This window comes from Lingula anatina, chromosome 6 (assembly GCF_051362555.1).
Source record: "Lingula anatina isolate TDL-2025a chromosome 6, LinAna3.0, whole genome shotgun sequence".
Lineage (NCBI taxonomy): Eukaryota > Metazoa > Brachiopoda > Lingulata > Lingulida > Lingulidae > Lingula > Lingula anatina.
The window spans coordinates 18,343,241-18,366,284 of record NC_141772.1 but is presented as its reverse complement, the minus strand read 5'-3'; the positions used below and the strand labels follow the sequence as shown (position 1 = coordinate 18,366,284).

The window sequence follows — 23,044 nt, the reverse complement described above, 5'->3', positions numbered from 1 at the left end:
AATCGAATTTCTCACGAAAAATTCGGATTATAGAAATGCGCATTTTTGCAACTGTAGTGTGAATGGGGTAATAGTGAGGATTGAATCTGACAAACTGCACTGATAACACACAATAACAGATTTAGCATCATTTTTATATAATCAACTAACAATATTGTTAAGATGCTGAAAATGTGAAAAGAACACCTTAACATATCTTATTCAATACTGTGACTGTTAACATACCTAAGAATTGAATCTGAGGGAAAACCACTTATACAAAAAACAACATAACTTCAACAAAAATGAGACAATGAAGCTGATTTTGAGCTTGATCTTTATATTGGTCCTATGAATCAGTTGTGTGTTTTTTAAAGCAAAATATGACATGGTTTTCTGTATAACAGTGGATAAAAGATACTGAAAAAAGCGAAAAAAAAAACAGCATTACTTTAAGAAAAATGTTCTAATCAAGCAGATTTTCGAACTTGACCTGTATTTTATGAATATCCATCAGCTCTTAAAGTTTGAAGACAAAAGTTAAATCTGTTTTTGGTCTATTTATATAATGGTGGATAATTTATGCTGGAAAAAAAAAACAGCATAACTTTTGAAAAAATGGTTCGATCAGGCTGATTTTAGAACTTGACCTGTATTTCATGAATATTCATCAGTTCTGTAAATTTAATTTTCGGAAAAATGGTCCGATCACTTATTGATATACCACTTAAAGTGCTCAGCGTGATGACCACAGACACAGTTGATGGCCTATTCTATGCAGTAAAAGCACTGCAAGTTCTTTAAAGAAATTTAACTGTTGTGATTATAAATTATGTATCTGAAATTTTGTTAATTTTTGTCCATTGAAAAAAAGATATAGTCACTACTGTACACTTCTTAATTGGAATGCCCACATCTATCTTTCAAGCAGGTCTTCAAGACAAAGTTTCGGTAGTAAATCCAGTAGTTTTTAATGGGTGGTTCCCCAAACTGATATTCATCTACAAGGCCTCTTACTGTCTCTTACTGAGTCAAAGCAAAATGAATCTGATTAGATCTGAAGATGGTATATTTATCCTGCTGTGGGTGCCTTTTCTGTATCCACAACAATGAGAGATGCTATCTTAGAGCTCTGCACTTGAGTTTATGCATAACAATAATGTGCTGTGTGTTGGATAGAGAGTTAAGGCAGGTGTTCATATGAGTGCGGATCTCCTTGTACACCAGAGGTTTACCCCTCAGACCTCATCAGCTCTGCAGCTTGTGTGGCCACAAAGCAGCCATCGAAGGAGGTAAGATGATTTGGTTTTGACTGTTGGTTGCACCTTCCCAATGGTAATATTTTCAAAATAACAACTGCTAAGTTTTTTATTGATGGAGTGCTTTATTGTGATTAGAGTCTTGTGGAAATCCTTTGGTTATTAGGATTAAGTGTTCTGTGTCTATATATATATATATATATATATATAAAGTTAGTCCCAGTTTTTTTCCTATAAAGTTTGTTTTTTGTATTAATCTCTTAGGATATTATTATGGAGGTATAGCTATCTGTAGGAGTCACATGGTCGATGGCAAGCACTGAGTCCAGAATACCCCAGTTTGGTGGTATAATAGTATTTATTATATATCTATGAGTTGTTTACAATGATTTTTTGTGAAATATGAATCTCATACAAAAGGTTTTTATCCCTTAAAACTTGCTAGATTTACTGCTTGGTCAGTTTATACATATTTGCATTACTGTCACACTTTGTCAAAAATGTTCAAAATTGAATATGAAATATCTCCAAACCAAATGAATAATGACAAAAGTTACTGCAGAAATCTGATCAAAAGTCAAACATTTCTTCCTCCAGGTGATAACCCTTTATATTATTTTGCACATTTTGTTATATTATATTTAATACTATTTGATCTTGCTTTTTGAATCATAAAAAATGTGACTGTAGATGTCAAATCTGACCTTGTATTTTACTTAAATGGCACACTAATTGGAAAACTGTTTGACATATTCTTTTAAAACTTACAGAAATGATGAACCCATTTCCATAGATTTTAGATCGATCTATCCCTGTGGGGAGTCTCACTAGATTACTGTCAGCTTAGCCGGCTTAAGCATCTGTCCCGCCTACTGAAAGCTGTAAAGGGGTAATTAACTATGGTGCGCGCTCAGCTGACTGCAATTTAGCATGAACCCCCAGGGAGATAGGTCGGTCTAAATCTTAATCCCTGGTTCGATCTAAATCTCTGGGAATACACCCTAATACTCAAATATAGGTGAGTTCAAAAACCAGTCAGATCAGATTGCTAATCTTGAAGTTATGCATTTTTTTGTAAAATGTTAATTTTCATAAATGGCATTTTAAAGGTATGACAGGTACAACAGAATCTTAATTGCCCCGCTCAAAAATGACTTTTTCAAACAGTGCTTCTCGGCATATGTGATGGCTACATGTATTGTTTCTTGCCAAACCTGTAAATATAGCCGAATACAAACTGCAGCACCCATAAGGCTAGTAGATATTATATTTACCACATCATACAATAATAAATTATATAATTGTGAAGTCAATTTTACTGCCGATTTTGTTATCAAAGGTACAGAAACAGGTCAATGACGTTGAACTTATTTTACCTTATTTACTCTCCCCGTAATTGGCATAAAATTATATTTCAGTATATCTATGCTTTTACAGCATAGAAAAGAGCTATAGCGTAGCCTGCTTTTTACGTACAGACCCAGATATGTCTAGCAAAGATACAAATCAAAATTAACAAAAACCTTATTTTGTGCGCTGCCACATTTTTATGTACAGACCCATTTATGTCTGGCAAAGATACATACATCAAATTAACAAAAAATAATTTTGTGCATTGCCACCATAAGCAGCATAAGAAAAACTGTGTTGCTCATTTTGTTCATACTTCAAGGGGGATTGTTAAAACTAAAATACAGCCGAAGTTGGAAAACCAGCATAGTTTTCTTGGAGTAGTAGGTCTTTTTTGTGAAATATCCATCTTTAACATACTAAGATTTTCACTGAGTAAATTTAAAATCTCATGGGCCTGAAGCCTTACAATAGTTACATATTCATAGTTTGTGTTACCTGTTGTGAAATTTGGTGTTGATTTTGCTGTAATGATTTATTTTAAAAATTGGTGTTGATTTTGCTGTTAAACATTTTGTAAAATTGCATCAAAATTGACAAATAACTTATTACATTTTCTTTTTGTTTTGCTTATTTCATCATATATTATACTATATTCAATACAGAACACATTACGGGAAACTATGGAACTTAGATTTAAGGGGCCCGCACACCGGTGAGCATTTGGCGCTCGCCACTTGCACTGTGCCGTTTTCATCTCATCTTTCTCTTGAGGCAAATGGCTCAGCGTGTGCAGGGTGCAAGCGCCAATTGCTCAAGTCATGCCAACAATGCGCCTGTGCCGGTGGCCGGAAACAAACAAAAATGGCAGCCCCCAGCAAAGTCAACAAAAATGTGCACAGTTACAGTTAGTCTGATTGATTAACATGGTCACCATTTTCCATTACTACCAGAAAAAACAACAATATGTAATGTTTCCTTAAACACATGATCCCACAGTTCACAGTGCCTCCGCTAGGGGCAGACCAGGAGGCACTTCTGCTGAGCAAAGAGCGCAGCGTTTGCGGGGAGCTGAGGAGCGTGAGCATCTGGCTCAGCGCAAGTGGCGCGCGCCAATTGCTTACCGTATGTGGGGTGCTATAGGTTGAGTTTGAAAAACAGCCTGACAGAGTCATTCTTATGCATTATGCAATTTTTTCCATTTATACATTATGATTTTTATGTGAAATGTTTATTTTTCACATTTTGGTATTTTCAAGGTGTAACTTTAATCTTGCATGGTCCTGGAGAGTTTGCTAATCACATTTTCTATATATCTATATTATCTGCAGCGTATAATATTAAAAATTGGTAGTATTCAAAATGCCAAAAACACTACTTAAGGCATTGCTTTCCATAGTGACCACGTAAGATTCTTATGACTCTCATCTTACAAAGTAAGCAAAGCACTGCAATACAGCTTTAGGTGGAAGACCAGCCTGATTAGATTCTTTTTCTGGAAGTTATGCAGTCTTATGTGAAATGATCATTTTTCACATATAGTCATTTTCAAGGTGTGACTTAAGAGTTCCATGGACCTGAAGACCTTTAATTGTTACTATTTATGAATATCCATGATGCTTACAGTATCTTATTTGATGTTCGGAGTGATAATGGTGTTAAGCATTATATAATATTGCGTCAAAATTGACAAAATGTGCATCATTATTATTATTTGCTTTTTGTTTGTACATTTGACAACTTGTGGTATTAAGTGTGTGTCCATGATAAGACCAGTCAGAGGGTGGCAAGGTGGGGGTCAACAGATTTCAACCAAATTCATAATATTGTTGCATATATAGGAGATATTAAGATTGAAGACAACAATCCCAAAAGAAATCATTGGATATAATTATAATATGATATTATATGTTTTGGCCATTTTTCGCTTGATTTTCAGCTTCGGTCAATAAAGCCACTTCATAAGCAAATATGTCAAAACTGATGACTTTTTAAAATTAATTGAAAATTTACCTATTTAAACCAGCCATTTGCCATTGAGAATATGTTACTAAATTTCAGTTTAACCCACAAACTAAGGAGCCACGCCCATTTTTATGACCCCACCCCCCAAACTCACTTTTCTACCAAGCAATGTTCAAGCATTCATATCTCTCTTTTTGCAGGCTTGACAGCCATAAAATTTTATAGGGATCCTAAGCATATATTGGTCTCATCATACAACATTTAAAAAGTGTGTTAAACACAACAGAAGATATTGAAAAAGTGCCTCAAACTTTAGCAATTTTAGCAGAAAACCAAACGGCCGAAATCAAGATATCAGTACATTTTGAGATAATACCTTCCAATAATCAAATTTAATCAAAGACTCACAGCCAGGAATTCAAACTATGCTTTGATAAGGGCAAATCTATCCAATTTTTATAAATACAAAATGGCTGCCATCAAATCTGTCCCAAAATACAGTTACCCTAATTCCTCAAAATAATCAAGAGGCCCCTTTTTTGCAGGTTTTTTATTTTGAGATCTGTAACACAGGATTGCTCAAATAATATTCTTTTCAAACAGAGCCATACAACTTCTGAATAAATTTAAATTACTAGTGACAAGTTATTCCCCCCCCCCCCCCATTTAATAAGTTATTACTGTGCATATCCAGTGTCATCAGCATCTAAAGGTAAAAGGGAATGACTGTCTCATTTTATCAGTTTTCTCAAGTGCAACACTAATTAATCCACTTGAAATGATTTATACTGCATTTTTCAACCGTTCTTTTTCCTTTCAAATGATTCATAGGCTTTGTAAATACATGTGAAATCTTTATATCTATATTCTTTTTCTATAAAGAAAATTAAAACAGAGTCAGCAACATACAATGACAGGAGGAGTACTTTATTTTTATATTATCAATTGGACAGTAAAAGAACAAAGCAGTTACTTTTTACAGGAGTGAAATCAAGTTATGAATCTCCAAGGTTCCAATATCACGGTCATATTTTCCATATACTAAACACAACAGTGATGGGTAGTGTTCCGCAGATTTTAATCTTATAACTGATTGATCCCCAAGTTTCTTCTTCTGGTTGAGAGATCCAGGGTCTCCTACAGTAATGATAATTCAGCAATCTTAGAATAAGTGTGGTAACTTGAAGCAACATGCCACTATAGTTTAGTGTGACTGAACTGTCAATATTTGTCAATTCAATGGCGACAATCCTTCTTTCCTACAAAACTGATTGAGATTGCCAAGCCTAAGATGCACATTTGTTATGGGGGATTGACCCAAGGTGGCTCTAAGTCCAATAGAGGTTTGCCAGGATATCCACTTCTACGTCTACCTGAAGATGGCAGGACAGGCTGTCAAAAGAAAATGTATTAAACCTATTTTAAACTCATGTTAATTGCTGTATAAGAACAATTACTAAATAATATTCTGATCAAACATATTGCATAAGTATAAAAAAGGAAATCAAATATGCATGATTGTAGCTACCAGAATTTCATGACAGAAAAAGAAACAAACGAAAAAGGTAAACCTTTTTTCTTCTCCGTGGAAGTGTTCCAGGCATTACAAAGTTGGTGCTCACATCTGAATCTGACAAATTTGCCTGTGCAATTTCAGGTGACTTTTCTATTATTGTCTGTAAGATTGTCCAGGTCAAGGTTCACATACAGACCTTGGATGTAAAATCTGAAAAATAGACATAACATCAATAAATGCTTTACAATAACAGAGGTTTACTGTGTTCAGAATAGAAACTATAAAGTAGCAGGATCAATCTATCTTAGCGGAGTAACACACTCGGGCTCAGTCGTTGTAATCAGCTTAATTGTCAGGCACGCCCCCTTGCAAAGCAACATGAACAACATAATGGACCGCAAAGTTTTCCTGATTTTACTAAAGTACCTTAAGTTACAAGTGTCCTGTGTAATATGTAAGTCTTGAAAATTGAAGCACACTGTGTTACAAAGTCACATAAAGCTAGGCAGTTAAATTCAACTTCATTGTAAACACACATAAATCTGCATAGTGAATATGAGACTAAAATATAAAAAACTGGCACAAGTAACATCCCCTAAAATGCCAAAACTTGAACCTGAATGTGTGTTACATACCTTTGATTCTGGGTAAGAAATTTCTAATGAAGCTGTCTTCAAGCTCAGTATAGTCCTTAACTGTTTGTGTTATGATAACACATGTAACAAAGCCCTAGAATTTAATGCAAAAATATACTTCATAAGTTAGATACACAGTTAATTCTTTTCAGCATACATGTTTACCATGAAACAGAAATCAAGTAAAACTCTGTGAATTGAAATATACCAGTACGTCTTTTAAATTTGCTTAATATTCTTTATATTACTGAATAATATTCAAACTTTTTATTTAAACTGGTTTGAGTTTTTAGTGTATCTGATTCTAGTATATGTATGCCACCACTGATCACTTACCTTACAACAAACATCCAGAGCTAAATCGATGAGATAGATAGATATATTGAGGAACCCAAGCCTGACAACAGTCATAAGTCTGAAGTGGTTCAACCAAAAAATGCACTTTCTAAGGACGACCAGCTGCTATGGTCATTTCTTGTTATATTCTGGTGCACACCAATCCTACTGAGATGTACCTAAGCATCTCTAGTGCGTGTTCTTCATAAATTTAAGAAAGTATTATGTTTTAACACTGTGAAGACGATGTGCTTTGCTCCACAGTTGCTCCGGTGATAATCCTAGTACCCGCCATGTTGAAAATAGGTCACAGAGTTAGCATCGTTATTTTACATTTAGTTTCCACAACATAAACAAATTAAAAAATGTATTTTCGCTTCATAAGTTCGTCTGCAGGGCAAACATAATTATTTTAAGGGCTTTTCACAAACCTATACATGGTTTTGACTTATTAATTGTACCACCAGCGTTAGCGCTGGCGGTACACATGGTTTCGGTCTCGTCCGGATCGTTCCGCCGGCTCCGCCGGCTCCGCCGGACGGCTACCGTTACCGCTTCTCCTCCTAGACGGTAAGGCCCCCCATACCCATCTCATGGATTTAGGTCACCTATAATCTCAACTCGTTCCACGTAAAATTTGGGCTTTGTCGGTATTGGGGTCTGGGTGTGGCACTCATTGCAATGCACCCTTGTCCAAAAATGGCAAAATTAAATGCTAATTATCTACCCTACGGAAGGAGTTACGGGAAAAATTTCTACAGACGGCTTTCCAAAAGTCATATGTGTAGATTTCAAATATACCCTCGGATTTGACCTTTGACCTTTACTTCAAGGTCAAATGGGCCAAAATTTTCAAAAAAATGAAATTTTTTACGAAAAAAAAATTTTTTGCCCTGTTATTCAGACACCACACAGACTTAACCAATAATATTATTGGAAAGTGTTACCCTTCAGGTCATCTTTCATCTCCGTGAATTTGGGGTCAATCGGTGCATTTTCACAGGAGTAGCGGCCATAAGATACCGAAACTGAAAACTGTCTCTAATTCGGGAACCGTTAATGCTAGAGACCCATTCTTTTTTGCATTTTGTAGAGCATGTAAAGCCCAACACTGGAGGTGGTCTCGGTTTTTTTGTATTCCATACGGTTTTCGAGTTACGCTGTATCAAAAAGTACATATTGGTGGTGAAAGGAAAATGTACGGAAGCCCACTGGTGCCATATGTAGAAAAAAAATTATCTCGAAATTTCGAGATACTATTTTGAAATTTGAACAAAAAAATTTACCACCAGCGTTAGCGCTGGCGGTACACATGGTTTCGGTCCCGTCCGGTCCGTTCCGCCGGCTCCGCCGCCATGTTACCGTTACCGCTTCTCCTCCTAGATGGTAAGGGCCCCCGTACCCATCTCATGGATTTAGGTCACCTATAATCTCAACTCGTTCCACGTAAAATTTGGGCTTTGTCGGTATTGGGGTCTGGGTGTGGCACTCATTGCAATGCACCCTTGTCTAAAAATGGCAAAATTAAATGCTAATTATCTACCCTACAGAAGGAGTTACGGGAAAAATTTCTATAGACGGCTTTCCAAAAGTCATATGTGTAGATTTCAAATATACCCTCGGATTTGACCTTTGACCTTTACTTCAAGGTCAAATGGGTCAAAATTTTCAAAAAAATGAAATTTTTTACGAAAAAAAATTTTTTTGCCCTGTTATTCAGACGCCACACAGACTTAACCAATAATATTATTGGAAAGTGTTACCCTTCAGGTCATCTTTCATCTCCGTGAATTTGGGGTCAATCGGTGCATTTTCACAGGAGTAGCGGCCATAAGATACCGAAACTGAAAACTGTCTCTAATTCGGGAACCGTTAATGCTAGAGACCCATTCTTTTTTGCATTTTGTAGAGCATGTAAAGCCCAACACTGGAGGTGGTCTCGGTTTTTTTGTATTCCATACGGTTTTCGAGTTACGCTGTATCAGAAAGTACATATTGGTGGTGAAAGGAAAATGTACGGAAGCCGACTGGTGCCATATGTAGAAAAAAAAATTATCTCGAAATTTCGAGATACTATTTTGAAATTTGAACAAAAAAAATTTTTATCTCGAAATTTCGAGATAGCATTTTGAAATTTGAACAAAAAAAAAATTATCTCGAAATTTCGAGATAGCATTTTGATATTTGAGCAAAAAAATTTATCTCGAAATTTCGAGATAGTATTTTGAAATTTGAACAAAAAAAATGCTATCTCGAAATTTCGAGATAATTTTTTTTTTCAACATATGGCACCAGTCGGCTTCCGTAAAAATGTGCAGTACGGTAATGGATAATAAATTTTGAACTCCGGAAAAATAAAACATAATGCTTGGCAAAGCAGACAACTTGTGGTCAAAAATGACATTATTTTATCTAATTTAAACTTCTGCAACTTCAGAGAACCTCCCATTTCAAGAACTTTGACCAAAATGACCTTTTCTTTATTTTAATTAATTTTTTCTGTAGGAAATTTATGGCACATTATGGTAACTCCAAAATTATAACATTTAGTCCCTTATATCTCCAAAACTGGCAGAGATAGGTCCATAGTTACTATTGAAGTTGAATAGGAAGTCATATACTGGCAATCTTACTGTGACCTTGACATTGACCTTTGACCTACTTTTCACCATGAACTGAACTTTGCAAATTTTGCTTCCCTTTTATCTCCAAAACTGGCAGAGATAGGTCCATAGTTACTATTGAAGTTGAATAGGAAGTCATATACTGGCAATCTTACTGTGACCTTGAAATTGACCTTTGACCTACTTATCACCATGAACTGAACTTTGCAAATTTTGCTTCCCTTTTATCTCCAAAACTGGCAGAGATAGGTCCATAGTTACTATTGAACTTGAATAGGAAGTCATATACTGGCAATTTAAATGTGACCTTGAAATTGACCTTTGACCTACTTTTCACCATGAACTGAACTTTGCAAATTTTGCTTCCCTTTTATCTCCAAAACTGGCAGAGATAGGTCCATAGTTACTATTGAAGTTGAATAGGAAGTCATATACTGGCAATCTTACTGTGACCTTGAAATTGACCTTTGACCTACTTATCACCATGAACTGAACTTTGCAAATTTTGCTTCCCTTTTATCTCCAAAACTGGCAGAGATAGGTCCATAGTTACTATTGAAGTTGAATAGGAAGTCATATACTGGCAATTTTACTGTGACCTTGAAATTGACCTTTGACCTACTTTTCACCTTGAACTGAACTTTGCAAAATTTGCTTCCCTTTTATCTCCAAAACTGGCAGAGATAGGTCCATAGTTACTATTGAACTTGCATAGGAAGTCATATACTGGCAATTTTACTGTGTCCTTGAAATTGACCTTTGACCTTCTTTTCACCATGAACTGAACTTTGCAAATTTTGCTTCCCTTTTATCTCCAAAACTGGCAGAGATAGGTCCATAGTTACTATTGAAGTTGAATAGGAAGTCATATACTGGCAATCTAAATGTTACCTTGAAATTGACCTTTGACCTACTTTTCACCATGAACTGAACTTTGCAAATTTTGCTTCCCTTTTATCTCCAAAACTGGCAGAGATAGGTCCATAGTTACTATTGAAGTTGAATAGGAAGTCATATACTGGCAATCTTACTGTGACCTTGAAATTGACCTTTGACCTACTTTTCACCATGAACTGAACTTTGCAAATTTTGCTTCCCTTTTATCTCCAAAACTGGCAGAGATAGGTCCATAGTTACTATTGAAGTTGGATAGGAAGTCATATACTGGCAATTTACTGTGACCTTGAAATTGACCTTTGACCTACCTTACAATGAACTTAACTTTGATTGCACCATTTTTAGTTATATATATTTTTTGCATATTTTGAAAATTCTTGTTGATTGCATTTTTACAGCTTGTCAAGCACAAGACTGGTGGCTGCACCCCTTATTTTGTGTATGTGGGGGTCTATACGAATGCGCTTGCTCCAGCTGGTGGTACAATATTCGGAGGCGGTATCGCCTCTCTGATCCTCTAGTTTAGTTGAAGAAACAGTTTAGCATTTAAATAGTATTAACCGATTACAGTGACGTCATATTTGCTCCGTAACACTAGTCCCGCGGCCATGCTGGAGGGAATGAACGACGGGGAATAGTAGCGTAAATATAGGTAAACCAAATAAAATAAAGTAAACTTCATATCACGATCAAGGACACCAAAGGGAAAAGGATATATACAAGCTGAGGCTTCAGCTGATCAGCGGGACCGACCGATATGAACTCAAGACAGTCTAAAAACGTGAAATCCTACTAAATGCTACTTACCCAACATCGTGTTGTCAGAAGATAGTTCAGTTATCTTGTACTTCATTTTTCTTGTTCATTGGGTAATAACAGTTATAGTTTGAGAGAGTTTAATGTGTAATCATAAGTTTAACCATAAATAGAAGCAACTGTTTTCATAAAGGATAGATATAAAAAATTTGAGCTGATCATTAGGATAAACCCTTGTGGATTCAAGGAAGAATGTATGATTGTCTTATGACATGAAATATTGCTGTTAGTTATGACTTATCTTTACATCGTGAAGCTGTCAGAAATTATTTCAGCATTCTTGTACTTCATATTGGTTCATTAGAAAGTACATGTAACAAGACTGCTGTTCATTCATATAAGCTAGCAGCATTGTTAGCATTTTATTATTAGTTCAGTCATTCACAGAAGCATTTGTTAGGCACAACAAATATCCTCAAACCTCAGTTTAAGTGGGACTTAGAGAATGGGAATTTGCCATGGGACTATACACTTGATATCAATGGAGCAATAGAAACTATATCAATGATGAAAAAGACGTGTCCTTTGTATCAAAATAAAGCTAGCTGGTGAGTTGTGTTGTAAATAAGTTTTCAAAATACATCTACTGTCATAAAAAGTATTGTATCAAACTGATTTTATAAAATTTTATATACCATTTGCATTGAGAATATTTTGCTAGGTATTCAGTGAACAAAATTCATGTATTTTAAATTTACTTTAAAACTGCAATATCAGGTATTTGTTGTTCTCTTTTTTTAATGTAAAGCCTAACTATATTGGGGATTTTCAGATGCTATTGTTTATACAGTACAGAAGTAAAGTATGCAGAACATTTGCTCTATACCATCATCAACTTTTTAAATTATTTCAGCATTCTTGTACTTCATTATGGTTCATTAGAAAGTACATGTAACGAGACTGTTGTTTGAGAGAGTTTAATATTCACCATGAATGCAACCATTCATATAAGCAACATTGTTAGGATTTTATTATTATTCAGTCATTCACAGAAGCAAGGCATTTTTCACAATCATGTATTTATGATGTCCAATGTAAAATAATAATTCAGTTCATGAATTGATTTCTGCAACCATTTGCTTAAACATATAGGAAAAGTGCACATTTTGTATGAATAAAAGTGAACATGAAATGCTGAGTTCTGAGTGTCGCTTCAATTAAATAACTCCTGTCATGCACTGGATTTCACTCTCCTGATGTTCAGATCCTGTCTCCTCAGCTGGTCACAGAGATCTAGGAATATTTTTTGCTGCCTCTACCTTGTGTGTCATCAAAAGCTTCCGTTTTTTTTTTTTTTTTTTTTTAATAATTAACTTGCACCCAATCAGTGTGGCTTGGTGGGAAATGCCTGATCAATTTCCTACATAAATACATAAATTAATAGAAAGATAACAATAGTGATTTTTATTCATATTAATATTATTATAACTTACAACATTACAGTTGAAAGGAGCAGAATTTAACATTTTTACAGAGGAAAGTGGAAAATTATTTCATGAGGTTATTAAAGTTATATGTCAATTACACCTGAGGTAGAATTTACTTGCAAAATAAAATTACTCTTATCACTACACCAAATCGAAAATTAAGCCACTAACTTCCAAATACACTTCATACAGGTAATTGATTTAATTGGCCCAGCTCAGCTGTGTACAGTACAAATATAGCCTTGACACTAATTGGGAATAATGCTAACCAGGTATAAAAGAGGTAGGTGACAGCCGATAAAATCTAGAGAGCACCGTAACTGATAACAAATTACACCCAAGGCAATAGGTGAGTCTTCATTATAAAAGTCGAAACCCTGCCTGGGTATTTCCACACGTTTTAACAAATTAATTAACACACTCTCCATCCACACTTTTTGGACACTACTTTAAATATATACGTGCGCCCCAAACGTACACACCTAGGTCTTTGGTGTTCTACTGTTTTTTCTTTTATGGTAAATCTGCACAGTTGGCTCTTCATTCTTTGCTATAAAATAAATTAGTTTTATCCTTTACTTTTCCGAAGAGTCTTGATTCAAAGCCACCTCGCCGTCTCTCCTCCGTTTATGGTTTTAGTTCCTTCACCATGGGTTTTTACCACTGCAGGCAGTCTGTGAACGCTTGTAAAGTAAGTTACCTTCTCTCGATCAAATACCCTGCAGTAATTCATCATTTTGCTCGGTTAAATATGAAAAAAAAATACAGAAAACGAAAACTGAACTACATGTACAGACATGGCTTGTTCATGCGCAGCAGACGATTCCTGTCTCCCTCCAGCATGGCTGCTGTTTGTTTTGATGACGCAGGCTCTAATGGGTCAATAAAAATATTCGTTTTTAGGCCCTTTTTAAAATTGTTATAGTTCTAATTTTACAAGGTTTAACATAGATTTTATTTTACAAAATTTATTTTTCAACCCTTTTCTATCAGTACATACCAAAATTATATGGATACAACCTGCAAAAAAGAAGTTGTGTGCATTTAAAGAAGGGGAGGGGGTCAAGCATACGGAAAACATGCCTTATTAGAATCAACCTTGTGTGGTCATGACAGTGTCTTTTCAAAAAATCTGTACTGGGTATTAAAGGTCTTTCCTTAACCTATCATGTGGCTTACCTAAATAATTCCTTATGATGTACATGATTTTTTAAAAGAATATTTAAAATTATAACTTTTCAAGAGCTAAAAAATGCTATATTTTGGCAAAATTGACAATAAAAGATCTGCCCCCATATCTCTAAAACTAATGATCCAAAATAAGAAAGCCAGTGGCTCACAATATCTTTTATGTTGATGGTTTACCACACCAAAAATTATTAAAATCTGCTGACCCCCACCTTGCCGCCTTCTGACCGATCTGTCTGGCTTTCTCATGGACGCGCTCTTAATTTTGTTGCTGCCACTCAGTAGGAATGTTCTCATTATAAGAAATATTGACCTTAATAGTATAGTATCTGTCATTTTCACAAATTCTTCTTATTGAAAAGATCTACTTATTCCTTATATGACTCAAATAAAGTAAACTTTCCAAGGTAAAAACTGAATTAATCACTCCATCTGCCATAAAAGAGCTATAACACTGCACCTCTTTCAAATTTCTGGTTGTAAATTGACTTACACGTCTTAGGCTTCATTCACATGCAATGTCTATTTTCTAAATTCTATTTTCTATTTGCGGTATGTCCTATGATCATGGTCTGTGCCCTGAATATCCCGCGGCGTAATTACTGGCAGTGCGAGCCAGTTACTATAAGTTACTATAAGTAACTGGCTCGCGCTGCCAGTAATTACGCGGCGGGATATTCAGGGCACAGACCTTGATCATAAGATAGCGCGAATAGAAAATAGAATTTAGAAAATAGACATTGCATGTGAATGAAGCCCTAGTCCTTCCAGTTCATAAAAGTCTGTCATATATGTAATAATATGTGGTGCATAACTGCTGCATATGCAGAGCCACAATTTTTCAAATGAGTTGCTGAAAACAACCCAGAGTTTGTATTGCATAGAAAGAAAGCATAAAATATCCAATCATGTATAATTTTTTGAGAAAAATGAAATTATGCCCTGTGGAAACTTTTAAGATATGCCATTTGAAATTGTATGGTGGCATTTGGTCATTTGGCAAAAAATTTGACTTCCGACATATCATTAAGAGACTAAAGGAAAATTCTTTTTGAGAATTTTAACAAGTCATCCAGCCATATGAGTTTGAACAAGCTGTCCAGCTGTGAGATAGGTTGTCCTCTACTTGACTTGCTGGAAAGCTTGCTGGCTTAACCCTTGTTTGTCATGAAAATTCAGTAGAAGATGCCTTAACAATAATTATATGTTTATTTGTCATTCAGTGGTGATAGTGATGAAAATGAACTTGGAGTAAACATTTGTGCACTTATATTTTGTTCTATCATTTATATGTCTGTCTATCTGACAGCTTTACTACTTTTTATGTTTTAAACAGGAAATACAGTTATAAATTTGATGGTAAAAATATGGTTTTCACATACAGCAATTGAGTACATTTTGTTGTACAGTGATAACATTCATTCATTGGGAATATTGTGTAGATGTTATTGTTTACTCCTGCTTTCTTTTGTTTTTCACAATTTTTAAAGACAGATGATTAACTGAGGAAACCAGTTATAAAATTGACAGCAAAGGCTTTCAGTGGTTATCTTACCATGGAGAGACTGCATATTTATTACTTTGGATATTTTCAACCCGCACAGGCCTGACCATTTAATCTGTGATTAATTTCCTTCATGCACTGAGGGTATAATTATCCTCTTAAGCAGCAGTGTTCAGATGCAGGTTAATGATATTCAGAGCAGTGGGGAATTTTCTAGTAGAGAGGGCAGATGCAGAGCCAGTTAGTGTGAGTTCTGACCTCAATCATCCATACAGGTAAAACATTTGATGTCATAATATATGGTGCTGTTTGCACATTCTAACAGACATAGCCAGCATAACCAGATAGTCTTAATAGGTGTTTGAATGTAATATTAAGGTTTAAGATATGAAATGATTATGGCTGATCTGACGGGCTTAATTGTTACCCATGTGGGTATATTAGACAAAGGTAATGGTATGACCTCCATTACTGCTGCAGGTACAGTGTATTAAGGTGGAAATGTCCTCTCTCTCTCTCTCTCTCTCTCTCTCTCTCTCTCTCTCACACACATACATACACACATACACAATTAAATCATGGAAAAACTTGAACCAAAATCTTTTTTCAGCAGTATTTGAATTAAAGTTATAAAGAGGAAATTTACGCCAAGGACTCTTAGCAAACATCATATAGCATATTAAGAGATATATAGCCTTCCAGTTGTCACCATAGTAAGATGTCTTTTGATTAAAATTGGTGGCCAATTTGCTGTTAAGCATTATGTTATTATATTGTACCAAATTTGCCAAAAATTGTTCTCTTTCACAACAAGATTTGTTGCTCTTTGTTTACAGGCTATTTAAATGTTTCTGCTTCTATCATCTTTGCTGCCTTGTTGTGTTTTTGGTCTCTGAATTTAGATACATAAAGGGTCAAGTGCCATTACTGGCCAGGTGATAGCTCTCCTGGTGTTAACTTTCAAGTCTAAACACTGGGGCTAGTAAGATGACTTGCAGACGCCTTAGTGTATTTTTAACTGCAAACATATCTCCTGCTCCCCTGAGGATGTGAGTCATATAGTGTATATACTCTCCTTGAGCTGGAAATCCAGTCAAGAACAATATCAGCCCTTTTTGACAGAGATGCATGTCAATTTCTTAAAAATACGATAAAAATTTAGTGTAGAGACACACGTTGGATTACAATGCTGTATACTACCCATTTCTAGAATTGATATAATAACTATATATCAAGAAAAATATTAGGCTCTTTTGCTTTTGCCATTGGGCATGTCACAGACAGCCATATGTGCTGTGCTTTCTTTCTGGTTTAATTTGTTTCTACACTTTTTTAATTTGAATGTGCTGCCAGAACAAATGATTTATCATCTCATATTACTCAATTTGCAATATATTTATTTGTAGCCATATACCAAATGAGTACTTTGTTTTAATAAGGTTGATTCATTCATGACTCATGTTAAGATCACACTTCAACCTAACGCCATGTTCTCTGCCATCTGTGTGTAATACTGGTTTCTTTTGGTTTATGTGATTCATTGAACTACTTTTTTCTTTTGTAAAAAAAGGGCTCCCTACTAGTCTATGGAGATAATTATATCAACAATTCCCAGTGAGCAATGGAATTAATGGGTTATATCAAGTTTTCTGATAGGAGAAACCAAGGAAAGTATTTCCCTGTGGTCTAACATCCTCTTATAAATTAATGGCTGATTGAGATGGTTGTATTATTAGAACAATGGAGGCCAGCTCTGTGTTCAGCAGGCTTGGTATTCTGAAGGTTCGGTATTCCAAAAAATGAAGGCATTTTTATCTAAAATCGACTTCTATTATAAATGTTCACTATTCTAAAAAAAAAAAGGTTTGGTATACTCAAGGTTCGATGTTCTGAAGGGTTCAGTATTCTGAATAAGTTTATTGATGCGATAGCTGAACCTCCATGTCAAAGAAACGTTTCAGAGGCTCTCTCATTTTTGCAAGGTGTGCAGATTTTGCGAATGAGTAAATCCTTACATTAACATAAGAGTTAACCTTTATAGCACAATATAATGTGTAACTCACCCTCTTATGGTTTGTTAAAACTACTTTTGAAATGCGATGAAAATTCAACTGGTGCATTCAGAAAAGCAAACCTTTGGAAAAGTGAATTTTTAGAATTGCAAACCTTCTGAATATTAAACCTTACTAATATCGAGGTAGAAAAAGGAATATATAGAAGCACATGCCAATAATATAGAAACAATGTTTTGGGCCAACAAATCTTTGGACCAACAGACCCTCTGGTCAATGATTCTTGCCACTAATGAACCAATGAACTTTGAATTCAAAATTAAAAAAAAAAAAACAACTTTTTCCTTGTTTGTGTTTTCTTTAGGCTATTGAACTTTTATACATCTGGGAAGGAGGTTTAAGATATGAAAAAAGGATACTGATGAGTGTCACAGAGCTCTCAGGCCTGCAGACATGCTGAAAACTTTTCAGAAGGGCTGGACATTTACCGGCAGTAATGAAAAATTTGCTGGACCATATGGATTTTTGCTGGACCAAAAATCACCATATTTGTTTGAGGCGGATACTACGATTAAGTAGCTTACTTTGTTTGTGAATGTGATTGGTTAGAAATGGAAGGGAAAAACGTTTCATTTTATATTAATTAAGTATATCGAATGATGACAGTATATTCAAAATGGCAGCCAACTCTTATCGCTCCTTTGGACCACCACGTCCAATTTTTAACCGGTCCAGACAAATTCATCGGTTAGACCGCTTGGACTGACAGTTTCAGCATGTCTGGCCTGGCAGCAATTGTCTTGAGGCTCCTGAGGTACATTATCGGCATCAAAAACCTCTTGAGAGAGGGACATGTAATGTTGGATTCACTGTCAGGGAACATAACCAACTGGTGACAGTAGGGTTACTTTCAAAACCCTAACATTTTGAGAAATGTGGTGGGGTGGAGACTAGAAATTGACATAGAGAGCATTCACATCAAGAAGAGCTGAGGTCTAGTAAGGCATGAAATTATGGCTTTTTTGCATGTACAGTGGTAGTAATAATTATGCTTCTGTCGTATACTGGTTCAGGCCTCATAAACGATAATTGCCATTTCCGAGCATGAGCCTCAGATTCCCTAGCGCAAACGCCAATATTAACGAGCCCCATCTCAGATTAACAAGCACAACGTAAAGTTTCCAAGCACTAGCCGTTGTTCTGCTTATCTACCCGTTGGGTAGTTTTGAAGTTTAAAGATGCTCCGTATATAAATTTCCATCATCGCAACCTGTGCAAAAAATAAAGATTAAAAGTAACAAAGAAAGTAACATTATTTTAAAAAAAATATTTACAGAACAAGCTGAAGTGTAACCTCAGTTACTAAAAAGATTTATTTGATATAGACAATTGGCTTGAACCAGTCTTATTTTATTAACATTGTGAATGACACATTCTCCATCGTCACCGTTGAATTACCATTATTATTTTGCATCACTAATCTTATTTAACCATCTTATAGGCTTGGTTTAAGTTTTTTTAAGTAATGATAGTCATCGTGTTTAACAATAGATTGCCAGCTATTGTAAGACCCCCCTTCTCTTTAACCAATGTCATACATTTGTTAATTGACTATACTTTATATAGTGTGATCACACTGTCAGTCTTCCCCCTGTGGCACACTGGAGTTAAATTGTCCTTGCGCCACTGCTAGATATTTTCTTCTATTCTGTTGTTTATATAAACCTTTTCACTTATTTTAAAATATTTTCATCTCATTTCCCATTGTGCGCTTTGAGAAACGGATGATTATTTCCCACAACAGAATTTTTAAAGCAATTTGTCAGCTCATAACTATGACATGGCTTTTTTTTCTGGTTGTTATTTAAAAATGGATGTTAGTTTGTCGAGGTTTAATGCTTAGCTCTTATAACGTTATATTTATATGCATCTAAACAATAAGAGTGCATTCTCAACGAATTAAGCCAGGCTTTACAAAGCCAGTGACCTAAAAATGGCGGACGTACATGAAAGAAAAACCGCCTAATCTTTTAATAGTCTCTCCGCCTCCCCACACGTCGTCCCTGCGGGGAACAGTAATTAAATCGCGTCTCCGTTCGCCATGCGGAAGCTACCTGAGAAATATTAAGTGCGCATGCTCATCAGTTAAACTCGTGGTGAAGAAAGCATGGCGGCTGAAGGTGATCGAAGGAAAAAAGCTCTTCTGTTCTATTATCTTTGAAAACAGAGACGAAAAAGGAATAATTTGGCCCCTAGAGCAGCAATGAATCGACTATCTACGGAGATAATATCACCAGAGATGTTCACGGAAATATTAATGTTTGGAGCCGAGATTTAATTACTGTACCCCGCAGGGACGACGTGTGGGGAGACGTGTGAGAGGCGGAGAGACTATTATAAGATTAGGCGGTTTTTCTTTCATGTACGTCCGCCATTTTTAGGTCACCGGCTTTGTAAAGCCTGGCTTAATTCGTTGAGAATGTGCTCTAAGATGTCAATTTTATACTTGACTGTTATTGCCCGTTGTCGCATGTATGCTTTCTTACAACAGTACAGTGAACTGTTCAACAGGACCTTTCTCCATGGCAGCCGGACATACAGTAACTGTAAAGGCATGGTTTTAGTTTATTTGAAAAATGATAACAATCGCATTTAACAATAGATTGCGAGCTACAGTAAGACCCCCCTCCTCTTTAAGCGACGTCACAATTAACATTACTATAATGTAAAGGCGACAAGTTATCAGATTGTCAGGCTTTTCCTCTGTCGCACATTGGTCTTCGATTATCATTTCCCCACTGCTACATATTACCTTTTACTTATTTATTTTCAATATTTTTTACCATATTAGTCTTAGTGTGTTATGAGATATGGGGGATTTTTAACACAGCAAAAGGAATGGGGGTGGGGGGTACAACATCAAAAGGATTTTTTTTAAAGGAATTGCCTAATAGGTTGCTGTGTTATTTGAACCAAAACGATTCCCTGAAGATCAAATTAAAAATTAGTGTCTATTCCATGCAGCATCTTTTTCACTAGCTTGAAAATTTACTGAGTCTTGCCGAAGATATGGTCAAACAAGTGGAACAAGAAAAAATTCTGTCGCATGATTTTGACGTTTGGTCAGATAATTTTTTGGTCAAATTGATTGCACTGGTCAAACTGTTTGGCACATTACCCTATGCCCATAGTTGTGATCAAACTTGAATGGGAAGTCATATTAGGAATCTTAATGTGACATTGAATTTCACCTTTGACCTACTTTTCATCATGAACTTGCTAATTTTCTGACTCTTGTATCTTCAAAACTGGCAGAGATGCCTGTACTTACTATTGAACTTGAATAGGAAGTCATAAATTAGCAATGTTACTATGAACTGCACTTTGCAAATTCAGAGAAATGTCCATAGTTACTATTGAACTTGAATAGGAACTCGTATACTGGCAATCTAAATGTGACCTTGAAATTGACCTTTGACTTACTTTTCACCATTAACTACACTTTTCAAATTTTGACTCTTGTATCTGCATTACTGGCAGAGATACCCCCATAGTTACTTTTGAACTTGAATAGGAAGTCATAAGGTAAACAAAAATAATTTGCATCCTTGTACACATACAGCAAAGTAAAAGCATATTCCATACTGAAAATCCAGGTGCCACTTCTTCTTTGAACAATCATGCATGTGCAGCACAGAAAACCGTACGTATACAAAAAATATGGCGCCATTTTATTTACACTTACTAGTAGTTATTTACCATCTGTGATTTATTTGTAACATCAAAAGGAACTCAGAAGATCCAGCATCCTTTGGACATATTTCAGGGGTGGATTGAGGCTGTCTTCTGGGTCTTCCGGAAGACGGTCAAATTTCTAAGTTTACATTGATGAGTACCTATTTTTTTCTGTCGGAAGACGGTCAAAAATGGAGGATGGATCAACAAAGATAATGTGGAAGACGGTCAAAAAATATCTCTGGATCCGCCCCTGTATTTAAACAGTAGAAGAAGATAGCAAAAGAAGTTAACATTTCCCCTGATGTTTGTGCCCACATGTGCAATAAGGCCCTATCTTGTTGAATCACTCAAAAATCATCTCTAACACGATTTTTTAAAAAACAGTTAGAGTGTTGTCTCTTTGTGTAGAGCACCAGTAATGAACTTTTCATTTAACCTAAAGCAACTTAACATTAGCATAGTATGAAGTGAGATTTTGCAGGAATTGGGAGAGTGTACATATGGTCAGTAATGTTATGTCACACTAATGTGCAGCAACAAACAAAAGGTAACAATTCATATGCAGGTATTTGGTTGGCTGTTTTCTACTAAATTCTCTCAAATTACAGCCTATTTAGTTCTATTTGCAGTATGAAACTGTATTGACTTGCCCGAAAAATTAACTCAAGTATAGTGGTCTGCTTATTGTTTGTTTGTGGGCAATTTCTTGTTTCAAGAAAAAGCCACAATTTTATAAGTGTCCTTAGATTGGTAATTCCTCAAGCATCAACCCTATTGATTTTCATAAGGATGATGCATGTTTCAAAGTGTGAACTTGAACTGTCATGGGCCTGAAGCCTTATTTTTGTTACACATTTTATTTACATTGCTATTACCTGTTGTGCATAATTAATATTTGATGTTGACTTTGAAGTTAAGCATAATGTATTATTGCATCAAAATTGACAGTATCCCATTTTGTGCATTATTATTTTCTGTTTTTTGTCAGACATTTGATAGCCTTGCTGCCTGGTTTTGTTTGTTTTAGTTTTACATGCAGTATGAAAATGTATTACTTGCCAAAAAAATTAACTGAAGTATTTTGGTTTGTTTATTATTTGTTTAAGTGGTCAATTTCTTATTTCACAAAAGAGCCACGATTTTATAGATTTCAGTTTAAAAAGTGTCTGTAGATTGGTAAATCCTCAAATTCCTCAAAAATGACCAGCGTACAGCTCCAATTGGCAAACCAGTTTGATTCGATTTTTTTCTTGTTGTCTATACTTTGCACAGCTTTACTTCAAAACAAAATAAGCTCATGCCACCAGTGTTACGGTCACTTTTGCTTGAAATATATCTTTATCAACCACCAACAAAACTGTTTTCAAGATGGTTTTTCAGCATTTAAAGAACCATCTGTATGTAAATCTAGAGGCCTTTGGCTGCAGAGCAAGCAATTACAAGTTTTCTTCATATTTGATAAAATGATTTAAAAATGCTAGTTGCCTTGTTTATAACCTCTGTAAAAGTGGTCGTATACAAGACCTTCATGGCCTAGTGGCATTGGGTCATCTGATGGTCAGTTTTTCAGCAGTTGTACATGTCCTAGCCTGTCACTCACTGACTTAGAGACCATTCCCACATATATTTAGATCGATCTATCCCCCTGGGGAATCTCACTAGATTGTTGTCAGTTTAACCGGCTTAAATGTCTGTCCCGCCTACTAAAAGCTGTAAGGAGTTAATTAACATTTGTGTGCGTTCGGGTCCCAGAAGCTGACAGCAATTTAGCGTGAACCCCCAAGGAGTTGCGTTGATC

General features: G+C 35.5%; 1 protein-coding gene and 2 long non-coding RNA genes across 14 annotated transcripts in view; 1 reads left to right on the top strand and 2 right to left on the bottom strand.

Annotated features, from left to right (window-relative positions):
• Positions 1-23,044, top strand: part of LOC106173291 (dystroglycan 1) — a 91,379-nt gene that overhangs the window by 24,353 nt on the left and 43,982 nt on the right. Inside the window, exon 1 of one of the 9 annotated variants that reach the window (XM_013554373.2) lies at positions 1,130-1,271. The exons of 5 other annotated variants lie outside the window; for them this stretch is intronic. The gene's annotated coding sequence lies outside the window, so the exon portion shown is untranslated. Of the gene's footprint in view, positions 1-1,129; positions 1,272-15,647; positions 15,772-23,044 lie in introns of those variants that run through there. 3 more of the 9 variants (XM_013554380.2, XM_013554371.2, XM_013554379.2) reach the window with 3 other exon arrangements.
• Positions 5,460-7,491, bottom strand: LOC147761292 (uncharacterized). Of its 4 annotated transcripts, none has more exons than XR_015335010.1 (4): positions 7,041-7,491; positions 6,705-6,798; positions 6,125-6,279; positions 5,460-5,945 (listed from the first exon to the last, which is right to left on the bottom strand). It is a non-coding gene; the product is annotated as an uncharacterized LOC147761292 (long non-coding RNA). The 4 variants fall into 4 exon arrangements; XR_015335011.1 differs by having other exon boundaries at positions 5,460-5,926; XR_015335008.1 differs by having other exon boundaries at positions 6,125-6,265.
• Positions 12,279-13,684, bottom strand: LOC147761291 (uncharacterized). Its single transcript, XR_015335012.1, has 2 exons — positions 13,287-13,684; positions 12,279-12,737 (listed from the first exon to the last, which is right to left on the bottom strand). It is a non-coding gene; the product is annotated as an uncharacterized LOC147761291 (long non-coding RNA).